General features: G+C 42.2%; 1 protein-coding gene across 1 annotated transcript in view; it reads right to left on the reverse strand.

The window, feature by feature from the left end:
• RBMS3 (RNA binding motif single stranded interacting protein 3) overlaps positions 1-22231 on the reverse strand; it is a 1499266-nt gene that overhangs the window by 1171658 nt on the left and 305377 nt on the right. The window lies entirely within an intron of this gene.

Here is a 22231-nt window from a genome sequence, read left to right on the forward strand (position 1 = left end):
AATCAAAAAATACTTAGAAACAAATGACAATTGAGACACGATGACCCAAAAACCTATGGGATACAGCAAAAGCAGTTCTAAGAGGGAAGTTTATAGCAATACAATCCTACCTTAAGAAACAATAAACATCTCGAATAAACAACCTAACTTTGCACTTAAAGCAATTAGATAAAGAAGAACAAAAAAATCCCAAATTTGGAAGAAGGAAAGAAATCATAAAGATCATATCAGAAATAAATGAAAAAGAAATGAAGGAAACAATAGCAAAGATCAATAAAACTAAAAGCTGCTTCTTTGAGAAGATAAATAAAATTGATAAACCATTAGCCAGACTCATCAAGAATAAAAGGGAGAAGACTCAGATCAATAGAATTAGAAATGAAAAAGGAGATGTAACAACTGACACTGCAGAAATACAAAAGATTATTAGAGATTACTACAAGCAATGTATGCCAATAAAATGGACAACCTGGAAGAAATGGACTAATTCTTAGAAATGCACAACCTGCCGAGCCTGAACCAGGAAGAAATAGAAAATATGAACAGACCAATCACAAGCACTGAAATTGAGACTGTGATTAAAAATCTTCCAGCAAGCAAAAGTCCAGGACCAGATGGCTTCACAGGCGAATTCTATGAAACATTTAGAAAAGAGCTAACCCCTATCCTTCTCAAACTCTTCCAAAAGATAGCAGAGGGAGGAACATTCCCAAACTCATTCTATGAGGCTACCATCACCCTGATACCAAAACCAGACAAAGACGTCACAAAGAAAGAAAACTACAGGCCAATATCACTGATGAACATAGATGCAAAAATCCTCAACAAAACATTAGCAAACAGAATCCAACAGCACATTGAAAGGATCATACACCATGATCAAGTGGGGTTTATTCCAGGAATGCAAGGATTCTTCAATATACGCAAATCAATCAACGTGATACACCATATCAACAAACTGAAGGAGAAAAACCATATGATCATCTCAATACATGCAGAGAAAGCTTTTGACAAAATTCAACACCCATTTATGATAAAAACCCTGCAGAAGGTAGGCATAGAGGGAACTTTCCTCAACACAATAAAGGCCATATATGACAAACCCACAGCCAGCATTGTTCTCAATGGTGAAAAACTGAAACCATTTCCACTAAGATCAGGAACAAGACAAGGTTGCCCTCTCTCACCACTCTTATTTAACATAGTTTTGGAAGTTCTAGCCACAGCAATCACAGAAAAAAAGAAATAAAAGGAATCCAAATAGGAAAAGAAGAAATAAAGCTGTCACTGTTTGCAGATGACATGATACTATACATAGAGAATCCTAAAGATGCTACCAGAAAACTACTAGAGCTAATCAATGAATTTGGTAAAGTAGCAGGATACAAAATTAATGCACAGAAATCTCTGGCATTCTTATACATTAATGATGAAAAATCTGAGAGTGAAATTAAGAAAACACTCCCATTTACCTTTGCAACGAAAAGAATAAAATATCTAGGAATAAACCTACCTAAGGAGACAAAAGACTTGTATGCAGAAAACTATAAGACACTGATAAAAGAAATGAAAGATGATACAAATAGGTGGAGAAATATACCATGTTCTTGGATTGGAAGAATCAACATAGTGAAAATGACTCTACTACCCAAAGCAATCTACAGATTCAATGCAATCCCTATTAAATTACCACTGGCATTTTTTACAGAACTAGAACAAAGAATTTCACAATTTGTATGGAAACACAAAAGACCCCGAATAGCCAAAGCAATCTTGAGAACGAAAAATGGAGCTGGAGGAATCAGGCTCCCTGACTTCAGACTCTACTACAAGGCCACAGTAATCAAGACAGTATGGTACTGGCACAAAAACAGAAATATAGATCCATGGAACAGGATAGAAAACCCAGAGATAAACCACACACATATGGTCACCTTATCTTTGATAAAGGAGGGAAGGATATACAGTGGAGAAAAGACAGCCTCTTCAATAAGTGGTGCTGGGAAAACTGGACAGCTACCTGTAAAAGTATGAAATTAGAACACTCCCTAACACCACACACAAAAATAAACTCATAATGGGTTAAAGACCTAAATGTAAGGCCAGACACTATCAAACTGTTAGAGGAAAACATAGGCAGAACACTCTATGACATAAATCACAGCAAGATCCTTTTTGACCCATCTCCTAGAGAAATGGAAATAAAAACAAAAATAAACAAATGGGACCTAATGAAACTTAAAATCGTTTGCACAGCAAAGGATATCATAAACCAGACCAAAAGACAGCCCTCAGAATGGGAGAAAATATTTGCAAATGAAGCAACTGACAAAGGATGAATATCCAAAATTTATAAGCAACTCATGCAGCTCAATAACAAAAAAACAAACAACCCACTCCAAAAATGGGCAGAAGAACTAAATAGACATTTCTCCAAAGAAGATATACAGATTGCCAACAAACACATGAAAGAATGCTCAACCTCATTAATCATTAGAGAAATGCAAATCAAAACTACAATGAGATATCATCTCATACCGGTCAGATTGGCCATCGTCAAAAACTCTAGAAACAATAAATGCTAGAGAGGGTGTGGAGAAAAGGGAACCCTCTTGCACTGTTGGTGGGAATGTAAATTGATACAGCCACTATGGAGAACAGTATGGGGGTTCCTTAAAAAACTAAAAATAGAACTACCATACGACCCAGCAATCCCACTATTGGGCATATACCCTGAGAAAACCATAATTCAAAAAGATTCATGTACCAAAATGTTCATTGCAGCTCTATTTACGATAGCCAGGACATGGAAGCTACCTAAGTGTCCATCAACAGATGAATGGATAAAGAAGATGTGGCACATATATACAATGGAATATTACTCAGCCATGAAAAGAAATGAAACTGAGTTATTTGTAATGAGGTGGATAGACCTGGAATCTGTCATACAGAGTGAAGTAAGTCAGAAGGAGAAAAACAAATACCGTATGCTAACACATATATATGGACTCTAAGAAAAAAAAAATGTCATGAAGAGATTAGTGGTAGGACGGGAATAAAACACAGACCTACTAGAGCATGGACTTGAGGATATGGGGAGTGGGAAGGGTAAGCTGTGATGAAGTGAGAGAGTGGCAGGGACATATATACACTACCAAATGTAAATTAGATAGCTAGTGGGAAGCTGCCGCATAACATAGGGAGATCACCTCTGTGCTTTGTGACCACCTAAAGGGGTGGGATAGGGAGGGTGACTCAAGAGGGAAGATATATGGGAACATATGTATATGTATAACTGATTCACTTTGTTGTAAAGGAAAATCTAACACTATTGTAAAACAGTTATAGTCCAATAAAGATGTTAAAAAAAATAAATAAATAAATAAAATAAAATAACATCCATTAGCTAGGAATACTCAGTTTTTCTTTGAATGAACACTCAACAATTGCCATTCCTGATGGCATTTCTAGCAGACCAGCAAGTTCTCTGGCTTCTTGGATCCCAAATTACTTGGGTCCAAAACTGAGATTGGTAGACAACCAGACTGCAAATACCACCCAGGCCTCATATTTATGCATAGCTTAAATTCATAGCATTTGGGCAGAAAAGCCAACATAATTCCAAATTCTGAACTCAGATTATACCTGTATACAGGGATAAAATGAAGAAATTCCAAATGGAACCATCAGAAGGAGATTTCTACTCTAGAGTAAAGCCTTGAAGTGAAGAAAAGCTGATCACTTGTTCCATAATGTCTGGGATTTCAAACATAGATACATTTACTTATGTAATTAAAATTCTGTAAAATTACATTTTGAATGTGTATACAACTATAGATGCTACATATACAAGTATATAAATTTATAAATTTGCACAGTTCATATGTGTACACAATATATACATTATGTATTCTGGATAATATGTATTGTATATTATAAATGTGTTTATGTGCATTATTTATATTTATTGATTGTTTTATTTATGTATTATAAATATATGAATATCACCTTGTATGTTCAATATATAAATATATACAATATGCTACATATTATTTACAATGTATTACACTATACAATACATATTATACATAATACTACATATTAGATGTAAATTATATATAATATAATATTAAATATAGAGTAGATATTGTACATTATATGCACATATTATATAAATGTTATATAGGAATATTACATATTTTATACACTATATATTATATTGCTGCATAGATGTGTACACAAAGCTATAGATACTGAACTTATTTTGAAATTTAACAGATTTTCAAAGGTAATCATACGCGGGCTTCTCGCTGTTGTGGCCTCTCCCGTTGCAGAGCACAGGCTCCAGATGCCCAGGCCCAGCGGCCATGGCTCATGGGCCCAGCCGCTCTGCGGCATGTGGGAACCTTCCGGACTGGGGCACGAACCCGTGTCCCCTGCATCGGCAGGTGGACTCGCAACCACTGTGCCACCAGGGAAGCCCCAAAGGTAATCTTAATCGTATGCAAGTTCTAACTTCCACAAGGACTTCAGAAGGAAACCCCTTCAAAGAGGAGATACCACTATATATGTTTTCAACAGGGCACTTCAAGAGCCTTCTTCCTCCTGCAGATGCAAACACTTCTTTAATATTTAATATTTAGAGTAATATAAAGCTCAGGAACTTCATACAATTTCAGATCTAAAACCAATTCGTTTTTTGAATTGGTGTTGGCTAGCCTGGCTTTTGTCTACTGGCTATTTTAAGTACAACTACTTTAAATACAGCTTTTAAGAACGATGTTGACATCTCCAACGTGATGAAAGAAACACCAGGTTGCCCAGGATTTGTGAAGAGGTGAGTTAACGGCCAATGTTGGGACAAGACTGCTCAATGGGCAGGTACTGTAACCACTGGACAGCCCAGCCTTTTAGGTCTCTGTGCTTTGATTAGCAAATGTGATGCTCGACCTATCAGCACAATCATTTTAAAAGGCTCTAGAAACCCTTCCTCCCGAACGTGCACATGAAACACCTCAGCATTCATGTCAATCTCCCCTCAGACGCAGCATCACCAGCTCCCATTACCGTGGCGCGGACATAAGCCAAGGAAGAGCCCCGCACAGAGGGGTCATTCCTGTGATTAACTGGTAGAATCTAAAGGAGACAAAAAGAATAGAGCCTGAGCTCAAGCCACGTTCAGCCATTTGTGCCTGTCAACACAATATGCATATAAGCAAACAGAGCGTGGAGCCAACCTAGTACATTCCAGACCTGAGCATGTTTTTATAAATAATCACTCATAAAACTGGGGGAGGAAGGAAGAGGAGCCCAGGGTGTCATTGTCCCGCACTCTGCGGCCCCTGCACGGGCTCGTTAGTGCCGGGGACAAGCTGCCCTCTCTTAATGGAAACTTCGCAGCTTCAGGTCTGAGAGCTACAGGGGGTCAGGAAGGGACACGCAGTTTCCGGACAGGTGCCGCTCCCGGGATCGCCGCCCAGCAAACTGCTCAGGTCTGGACCTAAAGAAGAGCCCTGCAGCTGCGGTGGCCATGGAGGGGGCTGGCACCTGTTCCCAGCCTCCAGCTCCAGACTCTGTATCACTGGCCAGGTCCAAGGTCCCGGTTGGAGTCAGAACATCGGGGCTGGAAATCTCTGTAATGGGCGTCTGTTGATGTGCTGGCCTAGGTCCCATTCTCACAATATTTTTAATATATAACAACAGTCTATTCCTTTGAGAAGTTCCTCCACCCCAACTACAGAAGGCAGCTCAGGCGCCTGGTCCTCCAGGTGACCCAAGTCTGGCAGGAAGTTTCTTTACCCAAAATTTGGATCTTGAGTGAAATGGCCCAAGGGCAACTAGGGGTGCCCTGAAGAGACCCTTTATTAGTTTCTATAACTGTCCTAGATCACTGGAGCTTCCCTCCTTGTTACCTTTTCCAAGCACTGGAGGCTCAGTGTTTTCTTTTAAATTTAATTCTATGACCTATACCCTATTTTTCCAATAAATTCTATTTTGCTTAAATTAGCAGGATTAGTTCCTATTGGCTTAAAACCAAAAACCCATAACTGATACAGACCCTTACCAATGACCCTGCTTTCAATTTATTTTCTGTTCTTCACCGCATGTTAGTTATCAAGTTCTGCTCATCATAAATATATCATTTTCTCTCTATGTATTATAATATATAATGATATATTATATTCTACTATATTACACTGTCATATTTTTCTCATCCTTAAAATGCCCTTATGATATACATATTATTATTGCAATTACACTGAGGATGAGGCAGTAACTGGGCTCAAGTATGTTAAATTAGCGGTGCACCGGGATAAGCCGAGGCCTTGTTAAATGGCGATTCGTGGTCCCCAGGCCCTGACTCCTGATTCAGTGGGTCTGAGGGGCCCCTGGGAGTCACTTTCCTAACAAGCGTCTGGAGGATGATGTAGCTGGTCCAGGGCCACGCTTGGAGAAGCACTAGACTGAGTCAATCTTCTCAAGCTCTAATGTGCCTACAAACCACTTGTGGAGCAAACCACCTGACTCCACAGGGCTGAGGTGATGCCCGAGACTGCATTTCCTACAGCTCCAGGAGCAGCTGCTGTGGCTGGACCACTCCCAGCAACACAGATCGTGTGGCTGCCCCAGATCACATGGTGAGTCAGAGCCCCAACCTGACTTAACTTCAGGCTTGCCTGCTCTGGGTCACTGTTGCCTCCTGGAGGAAAGCCTGGTCTTTACAGGTGAGAATCCAGAAACCCAGAAGGATTTCCACAGCTGGTTAATTATATGGTCAATAGGATGCAACCCCCAGGTCGCTCTGGGGTGGGGTGGGATCCAGAGTTCACAAAGTCCATTCTGCATGAAACCCTGACAAAAACACCAAGAAATGGGCCAGGCCAGCATCTGCTCACATGTCACTGACAGGGCAGGCACGTGAGGTCTGAGCAGAGAAACCACTTGCTTCCAATCACTCAGCTGAAAGGTGCCAGAGCCTGAGCTAATGCCCGGTAATGTGATCCCACCACCTACAACCGCCCCCACCCCCAGAGGAGGCAAGACACACCCTTCCTCTAAAAGAAGAAATGTGAGTATGCCCCACAACAAAGGATGGGGCCCCAAGACCCTCGAGACGAGGCGTCAAAACTAGTGGTCCACTAGCCCACCTGGCCTATGGAGGCATCTCCTCTGGCCTGCACAGTGTCAGGTTTGTTGGCTGCTTACTCAGCTGTATGTGTTTAAATAGTGGGGAAAATGTGCACTATGATCCAGAATGCACATTGTAAAATTCTGACGACACAGAGCCCAGGTTCACATCTTATAAGAATCAGCTCTGGTTGTGAGGGGGGGAACATGGGGTCCAGGGGTCATCCGTGCAGCCACATGCCCAGCCTGTGGACTCATGTGACAGACACTGGACCCGGGTCTTCAGTGCCCACCGCCCCCCGTCAGCCTGCGGCCAGGCCAGCCTGCACCATATGGGTTTGGATGGCTGCAAAAAACTGGAGATCCCTGAACCAGGGCTGTTCACTGTCAAGATTTTCATGGGATACGAGACAAGGGAGCAGAGTTGAGCCAAGTCACTAGGAAAAGGATGCATTTGTTCAAGCACCAGAAAAGAAACCCCAGAATACTTGCCCCCGACTTTGCTGTCACAGGAAGGTGGCCTTTGGTTGGTGATTGTTGCTGACTTCTGGAAAACTCTGCCTTTGTTAAAAAAAAAAAAAAATCCCATTTTCTCTCCCCTCATGGATTAGTGGTCCCTGCTGCACAAGGCCAAGGATGTTTCTGAAGGAGGCCGAGGGCCCAGCTGGCAAAACCCTGCTTTAGCATGATTTCAAATTGCCGAGTCAACACAATGCCACTCTTCTGTTTAAATTATTGGACAATTAGGACTTCGTGGGGTGTGAGTCTAGCCCTGTACTCAGCCATGTTTGTTGTATTAAACGGCAACAGGAAAACATGTCCAGAAGTAGACAGGGGCAGAGTTTCAGGGCAATCAAATTTCTGCAAGGAATTTAAACACTGACACCCTCTTTGCTGAAGACAAAAGTTTTGCCGGCAATTCATCAGAACTTTAAGACCACAGTCCCGCACGCATGTGCACATGTGCATGCGCGCGCGCGCGCGCGCGCGCGCGCACACACACACACACACACACCTATATATTTGAGAGTCAGCCCTGAGAGGAAACAGGCCCATCCTCTAGTGTTCTGCTGTCGCCTTGCAGCCTGAAGGTAGAAATAATGAGCCTGCAGAAGGGAGTGGCAGATTTTATCTCAGAGACACTGACCAGCATGACTCCGTTAGCATCATCCTTCCAAGGAAAATTATCCCTCCCTCTGTGGGGATGGGAGGGAGTTGCAGGGAGACAGGAGGCACAGAGATGTCCAGTTTCCATTTGGAACCAGATCAGTGCCCACCACCAAGGACACGTGTGCCCTGATGCCCTCATCCCACAAAAGCCAGGCCTTGTCTATTTCTGTGCTGCTTGCCTGCAACAGAATAAGAGCTTCTCCAAACTAGGAGCACTGCCTCCACTCCCTGCTCTAACCAGAAGCCATAGCCCCGTTCAGCCCACATCAGTCCAGGCAGCCCATCCCCTCAGTTTATCATTCACTCGATTTCCCTTCTGGGATCCTCTTCTTGAGGATGATCAAAGCCATGTGTCCTCCACAGAGATCTGACTTTCCAGAGAAAACCATCCTTTCCAGTGCTGAACAAGGGAAGGAGAGGGAGATGAAGTGGGGAGGGGGGTGCTGGAGGGGAAGGGGGGTTACACCCACATACACACACACATGCATGCACGCACACACACACAGGGCATCACTGCGGACTCCAGGAAAAAACACCTCCTTCAACAATGTAAAGACACACTAAATCTGAGATGAGATCATTGGACTTTCACTCTTTGAGTGCCAGAAGTTTTTTAATCCAGAAATGCTGCTGATGGACGTGGTTATGATTCCAAAGCTTAACCACTTACTTTCTGTGGGACCTTGTACACATTTAAATAACTTGATTGAGTAACACTGAGGGGCTAGATTTCTTCATCGCCAAAATGAAGATATTAGTTTCTACTTTGCAAAATTGTCTTGTAAATTAAATGCAGAAAGCAATTGTGCACCTCAAATAGTGCCTGGTGCATACAAGAAGCTCAATAAATGTGGCCTGATCATAATCATAGAAATAACAATAATATTTGAGTAAACCCTATAAATGCACAGTCAGGAATGCCACATGCAGAGGTAGCCCTTAACTGTGTAAGGCTTACAGATGAGGTCCATCCTGCATTCCAACATATTGCCAAAGGAAAGTTTTCTCAGACTATGTTCCTCCCCCAGGACAGTTTGGGGGAGCCCCCCATGCTAGACCAGGCTTCGTTCACAACTGAACTTGAGCTTGCGGGCTCTGCGTCAGAGCTCTGTGCGGGACGGACTAGGAGACACGTCTTAGATAGCTCACCAAGCCAAGAGAGCTCCTCACTCAAGGGAGAGTCTTGGTATATTAGAACGTGCTGGAAATCACAGAGTAAATTTAGTACCTCTTCCTGGATGGTTAGTAATTTAAAATTTAAATTTTAAAATTACCACAAAGAGGGATATAAATAAAGTAAAAGGTAGGGGAAAAGCATAAGATTTTTAACTTAAAATATATAACTTCAAGAGGAATTCAGGCATATAGGAGGCTGGTATTTCAGGGTCTTGGGTTGGCAGCAGGGAGTAGGCAGCCTCTCTGCTTTGCCCTTAGTGTGGTTGGGAAACACCGAGTCCCCACTTAACCGCAGGACAACAGGTGGAGTGGATATTATTATTGCCATTTCATTGGTGAAGAATCAGGCACAATTAATCTGCAGTGACAGAAAACAGATCGGTGGTTTCCTAGGGCTAGGATCAGAGGAACTGACCACAAAGGGACATGAAGGAACACCTTAGGGCGACAAATATTCTATCTTGATAGCAGTGGTGGTTACATGGCTGCACACATTTATCAAAAAACCAAACGGGACACCTAAAATAGGTATAGTTTATTGTACGTATAGCAAAACAGAACTGATTTTTTTTAAGGCTTCAGTTTTTAATTGAGAGTTTAATTGAGAGTTTAAAGGAGGCTGTTGACTCTGAATCCAATTGCAGGGAAAAACAATAGACCCTATTAGGCAGTAGAAGAACACTGTGGGAATGAGAAGGTTACAGATAAACGGCAGGGGGTGGGTAGGTGGCATCAGTGCTGAGCCATAATTAGCAACTTAGATACACGGGGAGAGTGCAGAAGAATGGCACATCTAGGGAAGGAGAAAGGAGAAGGAGGCAAGAGGAGGAAAGAGGGTGAGGCACTGGCCCCAGGACCAGAACCTGAGGGAATGGGGCGAGCCGGGGCAAGGCGAGGAGGTTCAGGACAGGTGAGAAGTACAGTATCTGCACACAGAGGCATTTTCAGACGCAGCCTCTGGTTCTCCAAGCCATGCAGGTCACATGCTGTAAATGTCACCACCCCAGGCCAAGTTCCAGCTGCTTCCCTTAGTGCTGCAAAACTCTAGCATAGGTTTCAGAGAGCTGAATATGCAAGCTGTCCCTCTTCCTTTGGCTCCGTGGGGGCCATTCTCCCTGGTTCCCTCCACAGAGATATTCTACTGCCAAGTGTCTCTGCACCAGGGAGTTCCATACTCAAAAAGATGGACTTATTTTTAGCTCTTGAAAAATCCCAAAGGTTTTTCAGTACAAAGGAAAGATGAGTGACTAGGCTTCTTTGGGTTTCAGGGATTGGGGCAGGGGGAGGAAAAGAAAAAAGAAAACCAACCTGAAGTTTGTTGCAATGTCGCTCTTCATTTTTCAGTGTTAATTTGGAAATTGGCTTCAACTTGCTGTGAACCTTTGCACAGAAATATATTACACTGAACACCGAAGTGTTTTAAAAATACTGGTGCACTCTGGTAACCATCTGTCACTCTTTGCGGCACATAGCAATTTAAAATTATTGGAGCTCTTAAATTAAGTGCTTAAATTTGAAGGTGATCACCACTTTGAGCATGTGGATTGCACAGCTATCTCAACCATAACAGTGCTTCAATTTTCTTTAAGCAGGTCATTTTGGAGAGCGATAAGGGAGTCTGATTGCCCAGCATGCATTGATTTAAAACTACTGGAGTCGTCAATTCATTTCTACAAGCACTCCTGTTTGGGTGCAATCTTACTCTGACGGCTTAAATTGGGCCAAATTAGCCTATACTGCACAGGCCCCAAACGCTAATGTATTTTGGTAATCTAACCTTTTGGGGGGCAAAATTAACAATCATTTCAGCAAAGGCAAAAACAGCACTCGAGCAGATGTATTTGCCTTTCAAAAACACAAGGTCACCTAGGTGGGATTTTCTGTGTGTCTAATGTCAAAAAGATACAAAGGGAATATACGTATTGGTTTTTCAGAGACATTTGGCCCAACATAGTGTATTTCTCAAAAACAATATGAAGTTTATCAGAATATAATGCCTGTTGTCGAACTCTGTGCCCTTGCTAGAACACACAGCTTAACATTTCATTGTATCTGAAATAGTAAGGCACAAGTTTTAGCCACCTAACTGTACACACAGTATAAAAAATCTTTTCTCAAATTAAATATGCCCTCCTCCAGTTACAAGAAAAAGCAAAAAAAAAGCAAAAAAAAAATAAAGAGTGTTAAAAAAAAAAACAGCCAATGGACAAGATGTCTCATATAACAGATCTCAAAATATCTCATTATCAGGTAGTCTGAGAAAAAGATTTGCTCTTTAAAAAAGTGAGAAAATGCTGACACCAAAAACAGTAATAATAGCTAACATGTATTGAATACCATGCCTTTTTAAAAATTTTTTAAATTTTATTTATTTTATTGAAGTAGAGTTGATTTACAATACTGTGCCAATCTCTGCTGTACAGCATAGTGACTCAGTTATACACATAGACATTCTTTTTTTAATATTTTTTCCATTATGGTTTATCACAGGATATTGCATATAGTTCCCTGTGCTATAGAGTAGGACCTTGTTGTTTATCCATCCTATATAGTTTGCCTCTGCTAATCCCAAACTCCCAGTCCTTTTCTCCCCCACCTCCCCTCCCCCTTGGCAACCACAAGTCTTTGAACACTATACCTTTATCTCCTGTCATCCTCACAGTAACCCCTGGAGGTAACTATTACAGACCCTCCCCCTTTTACTGTCATATGGAACTTGTTTCTCATTTATTAGGAATAGATTCTCATATCTACAAAAAAAATATTTTGAGGGGTCATCAGAGCTAGATAACACACAACACACACACACACATTCTCAAAGGGTTTCTTTGCAGCTCCAATGAGGTATAACACACATACCATAAAATTCAGCCATCATCAGTACACAATTCAAATGGCATGTTGTAAATTTATGGTTAGATCATCATCTCCACAATCCAATATTAGAACATTTCCATCATCCCCAAAAGTTCCCTTGTGCCCACCTGGTCTGCAGTCAATCCCCACTGCTACCTCAAGGCCCAAGCCACCACTAATTTGGGGATTTCATAGAAAGGGGATCATACACTATGTGGTCTTCCATGCCTGTCTTCTTTCACATAGCATAGTGGTTTTGAGGTCCATGTTGTAGTATATATCAGAAGTTTTTTTCCTTTTTATTGCTTAATAATATTCTATTGTATGGTTATACACAATTGATAGACATCTGGCTTGACACCAATTTTGTACTATGGTGAACTGGTGATTCGTAAGCTAAGTCTCTGTTTAACACTGTAAGAAACTGCCAATCTATTTTCCAAAGCGGCTGTCCCATTCTACATATTTACCTTTTTTTTTTTAACATCTTTGAGTATAACTGTTTTACAATAGTGTGTTAGTTTCTCCTTTACAACAAAGTGAATCAGTTATACATATACATATGTTCCCATATCTCTTCCCTCTTGTGTCATCCTCCCTCCCACCCTCCCTATCCCACCCCTTTAGGTGGTCACAAAGCACAGAGGTGATCTCCCTGTGCTATGTGGCAGCTTCCCACTAGCTATTTAATTTACATTTGGTGTTGTGTATATGTCCCTGCCACTCTCTCACTTCATCACAGCTTACCCTTCCCCCTTCCTATATCCTCAAGTCCATGCTCTAGTAGGTCTGTGTTTTATTCCCGTCCTACCACTAATCTCTTCATGACATTTTTTTTCTTAGATTCCATATACATATTTACCTTTGCATCAACAATGAATGAAATCCCATTTTAGTGGGAGGAAAGGGAGGCCCAGCATAGGTATTTCCTAAGACTGCACAAACAGTAAGTGCAAAAAGGTGTCTGTAGCTGAATGCCTGACTCTTGGATATCCAGGTTTCTTAACTTCTCAACGTTGCATAGATTATTTGAGGTTAAACAATTGTCCCTGCTGTAGGACTTAAGAAGATGTAAGACTTTTGTAGTTATAAGGAACTTCCAAGAGGAGTTGACAGCATGTAGTGTTTTACCACACATTTTGCCTGTTGGACCCTTTCTCATCAAACTACATGTGTTCTGTTGAGCTCCCTAGAAGCAGAGCCTGAGAGAGGGATGGGTGAGGATAATTTGTTGAAGAAACAAATGTGTAGTGGAATGAGAGAAGCAGGCTAGAAAGGAGAAAGGGACTCAAGGATGGGGTTTCAGGTAGAGTCCATCTTTGGCCCGACTGGGGCCAAGAACAAGCTCCGGAACATAAATACAGAGTCCATCTTTAGCCTGATTGGGGCTAAGAGCAAGCTCTGGAGCATAAACTACAGAACTGAGTGATCTTGCCCAGGGTTCCTCAAGTCAGCAGGTCACTGGCTGTGGGCTGCCGCTGCTCCTTGGTGGAGGGAGAGCAGGGACTATGACCTTTTGTCCTTGGTGCCTCCCAGTGGTAGAGAGCAATGGGCCAGAGCAGGAGCTCTTGGGAGGCATCAGCAGCTGGCTCACTACGTGCCCTGTGCTGGCAATGGGACCTGGGAGAGCACCCTCTGCGCCCATAATAGGAAACTTCTCACCCTCTCCCAGAGGCTGACACACTAAGCTCTTTCTCAACTCTGGGGCTTTGCACTTGCTCTTCTAACTTGAGAATCTTATCCCAACCCAAACACAAACATATTGGCTTCTTCCCACCCCTCGGATCTTAGTTCAAATGTCAATATGAAAAAACTGAGGGACTTCCCTGGTGGTCAGTAGTAAAGAATCCGCCTTGCAATGCAAGGGATGCAGGTTCAATCCCTGGTCGGGGAACTAAGATCCCACATGCTGAGGGGCAGCTAAGCCTGCACGCCACAACTACTGAGCTCACGTGCCACAAACTACAGAGCCCATGCACTCTGGAAACTGTGCACCACAACTACAGAGCCCACGCGCCCTGGAGCCTGCACATCACAACTAGAGAAGAGGAAACCCACATGCCACAACTAGAAAGAAGCCCGAGCTTTGCAACAAAAGATCCCACGTGGTTCAATGAAGATCCCACATGCCACAACTAAGACCTGACACAGCTAAAAATAAATAAAATAAATAAATAATAAATAAATCTTCAAAAAAAAACTGAAAGAGAAAAGGGCAGTGCTGGTCATCAAAACTGGCTATACATCCTCTGCATGATCCATGGTTGCTCTGAGCTCTTACATCCCCATCATCACTTGACAAGGAAAACAACAGAGCACATTGGGGAGGAGGCATTTCCTTCTACTTTGCATCACTTTTCCCAGAATCACAGGCCTCCTGAGTATATATGTCACTCAGTACAGGACAGGTTATCCTGCAGTAACAAATAGCCCCCAAATCTCAGTGGCTTAAAATAAAGACTAGTTATTTCTTGCTTATACTACACATCCACTGTGGATCAGCAAAGGCAGGGGGATGGAGGCACTGTGCCCTCAAAGACATTCAGAGGCCCCCTGGTGGATAGGCTATCAGTCTGAATGTTGCTAATCACTAACTGCCACACCAGAGGCAGAGTGTTCCAGAAGCTCTAGCATCAGCAAATAAATGGGTCAGCCTGGAAGCAGCACATGCCACTCCCGATCAGGACTCGTTGTTACAACTGCTCACAGGGTCTGAGAAGTGCTATCTCCCATGAGCTCAGAGGAGAGACCAGTGGAGGAACATGTGGCCTTCCTTTAAGGTTTGACTTCATCTGATGATGAACAAACAGTACGGCTTTGCTTGCTGTTCACAGTCAATAAAGTAACTCCCTTTCTGATGGCCTCCCGTGTTAAACTGGGTTTGGAAAGAACAGAACTTTCAGTGGTGTAAAGATAAAGAGCAATTAAAGGGGCCATGAGCAGTGGTTAATGAGCTAGCAAGCCCTTCCAAGAGAACACTAACTCAATCCCAAGTCACCAGCCAAGGAAGTTCTGCCGTATTTTTAAATGTTCAGAGCTTTTCTACTTGCACTCTGAGGAAGAGAAAGTTGGCTTGCTTCTACTTCTAAGGTCAGTAAAGGTCAAGAAGCCATAAAACTTATTTTAAGACCAAGCCAGGACAGTGATCTGACAGGGTTATGGAACACAAAGCCTTAATTAAAGTTCCCATGTAAAGAAAAAGAATTTAACTACTTGCTTATATTACTCTCTGTGTAAAGAAAGTCTTTCAAACTTCTGTATCACAAAGTCTTTGCAATTAACTTAACATAAGTCATCTTTTTAAAGGTACTCTCACACAACAGGTGATTAGGAAAGCCTTCTTTTGCTATTCATCATGTGTGTAGCTGCTGCAGTGTACTTTAGAGCCTTCCTCTTGAAATTAGCTAAATTTAGGATCCTTCCCCACTTGCCTAATGAGTTGCCTAGAAAGACAAGAAATTCTAAATATTACGCGGAAAAGAGAGATGTAAGAGATCATGATCTATGGACACAGAATTGAGGTCGTGTAAGGGTCAGCCATGCAAAAGTGTTCCCAAGGTTTAAATTAAGAGGGACCACCTCAATCAAAAAATGGGCAGAAGACCTAAATAGACATTTCTCCAAAGAAGACATACAGATGGCCAGTAGGCACATGAAAAGATGTTCAACATCACTAATTATTAGAGGAATGCAAATCAAAAATTCAATGAGGTACCACCTCACACTGGTCAGAATGACCATCATTAAAATGTCAACAAACAACAAATGCTGGAAAGGGTGTGGAGAAAAGGAAACCCTCCTACACTGTTGATGGGAATGTAAATTGGTGCAGCCACTGTGGAGTTTCCTCAGAAAACTAAAAATAGAGTTGCCATATGATCCAGCAATCCCTCTCCTGAGCATATACCCAGACCAAACTATAATTTGAAAAGATACATGCACCCCTATGTTCATAGCAGCACTATTTACAATAGCCAAGACAGGGAAACAACCTAAAGGTCCATCGGTGGATGAATGGATTAAAAAGATGTGGTGTCGGGCTTCCCTGGTGGCGCAGTGGTTGAGAGTCCGCCTGCTGATGCAGGAGACACGGGTTCATGCCCTGGTCCGGGAAGATCCCACATGCCGCGGAGCGGCTAAGCCCGTGAGCCATGGCTGCTGGGCCTGCGCTTCCGGAGCCTGTGCTCCGCAATGGGAGAGGCCACAGCAGTGAGAGGCCCGCATACCGCAAAAAAAAAAAAAAAAAAAAAGATGTGGTGTATATATACAATGGAATATTACTCAGCCATCAAAAAGAATGAAATAATGCTATTTGCAGCCACATGGATAGACCTAGAGATTATCATGCTAAGAGAAGTAAGTCAGAATGAGAAAGGCAAATGCAATATGATATCACATATGTGGAATCTAAAATATACAAATCAACATATCTATGAAATAAAAACAGACTCACAGATATGGAGAACAGACTTGTGGAAGCCAAGGGGGAGGCGGAGTAGGGGAGCAAAGGAATGGGAGTTTGGGATTAGCAGAGACAAACTATATAGGATGGATAAACAACAATGTCCTACTGTATAGCACAGGAAACTATATGCAATATTCTGTGACAAACCATAATGGAAAAAACATGAAAAAGAATATATATATACATATATATGTATGTATAACTGAGTCACTTTGCTGTACAGCAGAAAGTAACACACTGTAAATCAACTATATTTCAATAAAATTTCAAAAATTAATTAATTAAGAGGGATCACAGAAATTGCCTATTTGTTTCCACAGATACAGAAGGAATTCAAGAATTTTGATGATCTACCCAAAAGTCAAATCTCAGAATGTCTAATTTTGCTTATATTTGCACTTATAGTTGCTCTGCAGTGAAAGTGAGTGAACATCTGAAGTAGGAAATAACCCCCTGAGTCACTTGAGCCGCTGACTACTTCTCATCAGTTCTTTGGCTGTGCACATCTAACCCAACAACATGAAAGAAATGTCACTTGCCCAGGCTGAAGAAGGAGGCCATGGTTGGGGCTCTCCCTGCTTGTGGGGGCCCTCCCTGCTTGTGGGGGCCATTTGGTCACATCTCTTAGAGCATTAATAGGCTCTAATAATATGCTGTTTGACTGAGGTGTCTGTCCCCTCAGCCCTTCTACTCTGGCTTCCTTACTTTTCCTCAAATGCACCACAGCCACCGAGGCCTGCATTACATCACCTATAAAATGAAGGTTTTGACTCATGAAAAATTAGAACATCTGGAAATAATGAGCCCCCAGGCCCTGGAGGGCACCAAGGTGGGCGTTGAGCAGCAGTTGCACTTTACCTTGGCGTGTGTACTCTGGTCTGTCAGAGGGCCAGTGGGGGGCTACTGGAGGAAAAGGGGCCCTGATTCATGTTATTTGCCAATTTCAGTGGTATAAATACCCTGCCATGTTGATTTCAAGCGACCACTGGCACGTCCGCCAACTTACACATTTCCTGTAATTGAACAATCGGCTTTCATGAGCTGGTACAAGCACGTGCGACCACGTTTCCAGAATACCCTAGACAGTGCCTGACACTCCAGCCCACACGAGGTGGTTGCCTGAGTTAAAATCAGACCTGCTTCACACACTACTTGACCCATCTGGGTTCTGCAGGCATCCACGCCAGCCACTACAGGAGGAGATTACCCTGGATCTTTCCAGCTGCAGCTCTATCTGATTCCATGGCTTATAGGGGGACTTCTCAGAGGACACTTCCTGTACTAACACCAGCATAGGCTGATATCACCTCAATAATTTTGGATCTAGAAAGGGCTGCTAGAAGATTGAAATTCTTATCTGGATTCAGATTTGACTTGGCAGTCTCCACTACCTTATCCTTGAATTCTTGTAGCAGCTTCTTGGCTAGTCTCTGCCACTCCAGTCTCTCCTTACTTCAATGCTTTCTGTAGCTGGGCGGCCACTAGAATAACTGTCCTCCAACAGCTGTAAGAATGAGGTCCCCGATCACCGTTTTCATCTGTCACTTCCTCACTAGGTAAGCCTCTGAAGCTTCCCGTGGCTTTTCCTATCTAATCAAAGCCCTGAGCTCAGCATTCAAACCTGTCTGACCATAAGCAAGAGCGATAATCCTGGGCTTTTGTTGCCTCTCATAACACCAGCCAAGGTCTCTGAAATCCCTACAGACCCTCCACACTGCGTCTCAATTTCCCTTGTTATAGACCAGTGGTGCCCCACTAGAGTCAATTTTCAGGCCCCCAGACATTTGGTAATATCCAGAAACAGTGTTGTTTGTCACGACGGGGGATGAGCATATAACTACTGGCATCTAGTGGGTGGAGGTCAGGGAGGCTGCAAAACCTCCTACAATGTACAGGACAGCTTCCTACAACAAAGAATTCTCTGGGCCAAAATGTCAACGTTGAAGTTGAGAAATCTTGTCATAAAGGAAGCATGAGAGCAACTCTCTCACTGGGGAGCAGTCAGACCATTTGGGTATCAGGCTAGGTGTGGGGCTCAGCTACTTACAGGAGGTATCTGGGGAGACCATCTGGCCGGCACTGGAGGCCTGGCACCCATGGAGAGGAGACGGGGCCAGATTCCTACTGGAAGCTGAGCTGGGGTGGCCCCCGGCTGGGATAGGACAGATTCTGGTCTAGCTGCTCATCCAGGCAACACAGAGCAAAGCCCTGGGGTTATTTTTCACTCTTGCACCACAGAAAGGAGGCATCAGCTTGCCCTCTATCCCTTCCTTCTAAAAGGAATATTCTTAAGAACATTCTCTAGACCAGCAAACAATTGCATTAACATAAAAATACAAAGCCCTCTATAAACGAATAAGTCCTCTCCAAAGAGGAAGCCCCCAGTGTCCCTCGCACTGCTCCCCATCTCCACACACATAACAGACTGCAAGGTACGAGGGAAAGCCAGACAGGGGGGTTAGCCCACTGCCACCTTGGCTGATCCAAAATGAGTAGGGTTGGCTCAAAATTTTCTGGGCGCAAAGAACATTTTCCTTAAAGGTTCTAACTCTCAAAGGTATCACGGTGAGTTTCCTCAGAAGCACAGAGAAGGATCCATGGTGGGATTAAAATCACTGGCATCCCAAGTGAGAAGGCATCAAACAGGACAATGATCCAGGTGAGCTACCTGCCCAGAGAGACCAGGACGTAGAGATGCTGCCTGGACCCCATTGCATCTGGAAGAGTGCTGCTCAGGAATTCCAGCCAAAGACACCAGGCAGGACTCAGTCACCACTGAGTGAGCACCTGTCTCCCTGAACAGCTCCCTGGGCTGCGTAATTAATCAGCCCCACTCCTGTAGGTGGCTTCCTGCCAAGGTACGGAGATGGTTACCCAATCTTAGCTCAATTTTGGTCTCACATTAAAGCCTCATGTGCTTTGAAGCAGCTTTGCAAATCAATGATGGTTTCTTTTTGGGAAAACAGAAGCAGAGAAGGGTAGCAGCCCACTGACTGACAGAAATCCACAAACCTGGCAGCAGCTCCAGCCCAGAAAACAAAAGGGTCTTTGGTTCACCTGTCAAGACTGTGCCCTTCTTCGGCTTCTTCCCTGGAAGCTTATCTGATTCCTTGAGCCAGGTGTGATGGAGCGAAGAGCACTGACATCATCACCCAGGGTAAGCGGCTGGCTGGCTGGCTTGGAAGCCGCCAGGGAAAACTGGCATAAGATGCTGCTCTCAGCAGTGGCTGCGGCTGCCTGGGAGACAGTGGATTTCTCTCCTTCAAACTGGCAGCTCAGAGAAAAAAGGAAGGAAATTAGGGGCCAGGGCTGTTCCCTGGGAGTGTCTGTGTTTACCTCTTGCCTTTGCTTCTACTTTCCAAAAGGTCCTTCCAAGAAATAAAATAATCTTTCAAAGCTATGGGGAGGCATTAGCCAGACTGAATCAGGCAGAATCTTTAGTTATTATTTATTTATTCTCTTCCACTCATTTTTTTTCTTCCAATAATATTGAGATATAATTGATATATAGCACATAATTGACATACAGTACAAGTTTAAGGTGTACAGCATAATGATTTGACATGTATTTCATGAAACAATTATCACAATAAGCTCAGTGAATATCCATCACCTCATATAGATACAAAATTAAAGAAAAAATATTTTTCCTTGTGATATTTAAGTCTTTTAACACCTTTCATATATAACATACAGCAGTGTTAGTTATCATGTTGTATGTTACATCCCTAGTACTCATTTTTCTTATAAGTGGAGGTTTGCACATTTTGGCTACTTTCATCCAATTGTTCCCACACCCAACTCTGATAACCACAAATCCAATCTCTTTTTCTATGAGTTTGTTTGTTTGTTATTGAAGTATAATCAACCTACAACATTATGTTAGTTCCTGGTATGCAACATAGTGATTTCATATTTCTATACACTTCAAAGGATCACCACCTAATCATCATCAGTCACCATATCTAATTTGATAATCATCATTCTGATAGGTGTGAGGTGATATCTAATTGTGATTTTGATTTGCATTTCACTGATGATTAGTGATGCTGAGCATCTTTTCATGTGCCTAGTGGCCATCTGTATGTTTGCATTGGAAAAATGTCTATTCAGGACCTATGCCTATTTTTAAATTTGTTTTTGTTTTTTGTTGTTGAGTTGTATGAGTTCATTGCATATTTTGGATATTAACCGCTTATTGGATATATCATTTGCAAATATCATCTCCCATTCAGGTGGCCTTTTTGTTTGGTTGATAGTTTCTTTCACTGTGCAAAAGCTTTTTAGTTTGATGTAATCCCATTTGTTTATTTTACTTTTGTTTCCCTTGCCTGAGGAGGCATACCCCCAAAAATATATTGCTAACACCTATGTGAAACACTGTACTGCCTAGGTTTTCTTCTGGAATTTTTATGGTTTCAGGTCTTACATTTAAGTCTTTCATCCATTTTGAATTTATTTTTGTATATGGTGTGAGAAAGTAGTCCAGTTTGATTCTTTTGTATGAAGATGTCCAGTTTTCCCAACACCATTTATTGAAGAGACTCTTTTCCTCATTGTTTTGGGTTGGCCAAAAACTTTGTTTGGGTTTTTCCTTACAATATTACAAAATTTTGGACCAACCCAATATATTCTTCCCTCCTTTGTAATAGATTAATTGAACATAGACCTACATTTCCAAATATACGTCTTTTACCTCCTTAGTTAGACTTATTCCTAGGTATTTTAATCCTTTGGATGTGATTATCAATGGGATTGTTTTCTTAATATCTCTTTCTGATAGTTCATTGTTAGTGTATAGAAATGCAAAAAATTTCTGTATATTAGTTTTGTATCCTGCAACCTTATAAAATTCATTGATGACTTCTAATAATTTTTTGGTGGTATCTTTAGAATCTTCTATATATAGTATCATGTCATCTGCAGTGACAATTTTAATTATTCCTTTCCAGTTTAGAGTTCTTTTATTTTGTTTTCTTGTCTGAGTGCTATGGCTAGGATTTCCAATATTGTGTTGAATAAAAGTAGAGATAGTGGGCATTTTTATCTTGTTCCTGATCTTAGAGGAAATGATTTCAGCTTTTCATCATTGAGTATGATGTTAACTGAGAACTTGCCATATATGGCCTTTATTATGTAGTAGAGGTATGTTCTCTTTATACCCACTTTGCAGAGAGCTTTTATTATAAATCAATGCTGAACTTTGCCAAAAGCCTTTTCTGCATCTATTGAGATCATCTTATGGCTTTTATTCTTCTATTTGTCAATATGGTGTATCACATTTATTGATTTGTAAATATTGAACAATCCTTGCAACCCTGGGATAAATCCCACTTGATCATGGTATATGATCCTTTTAATGCGCTGTTGAATTTGGTTTGCTAATATTTTGCTGAGGATTTTTGCATCTATGTTCATCAGCAATATTGGCCTGTA

Source organism: Kogia breviceps, chromosome 10 (genome assembly GCF_026419965.1).
Source record: "Kogia breviceps isolate mKogBre1 chromosome 10, mKogBre1 haplotype 1, whole genome shotgun sequence".
Lineage (NCBI taxonomy): Eukaryota > Metazoa > Chordata > Mammalia > Artiodactyla > Physeteridae > Kogia > Kogia breviceps.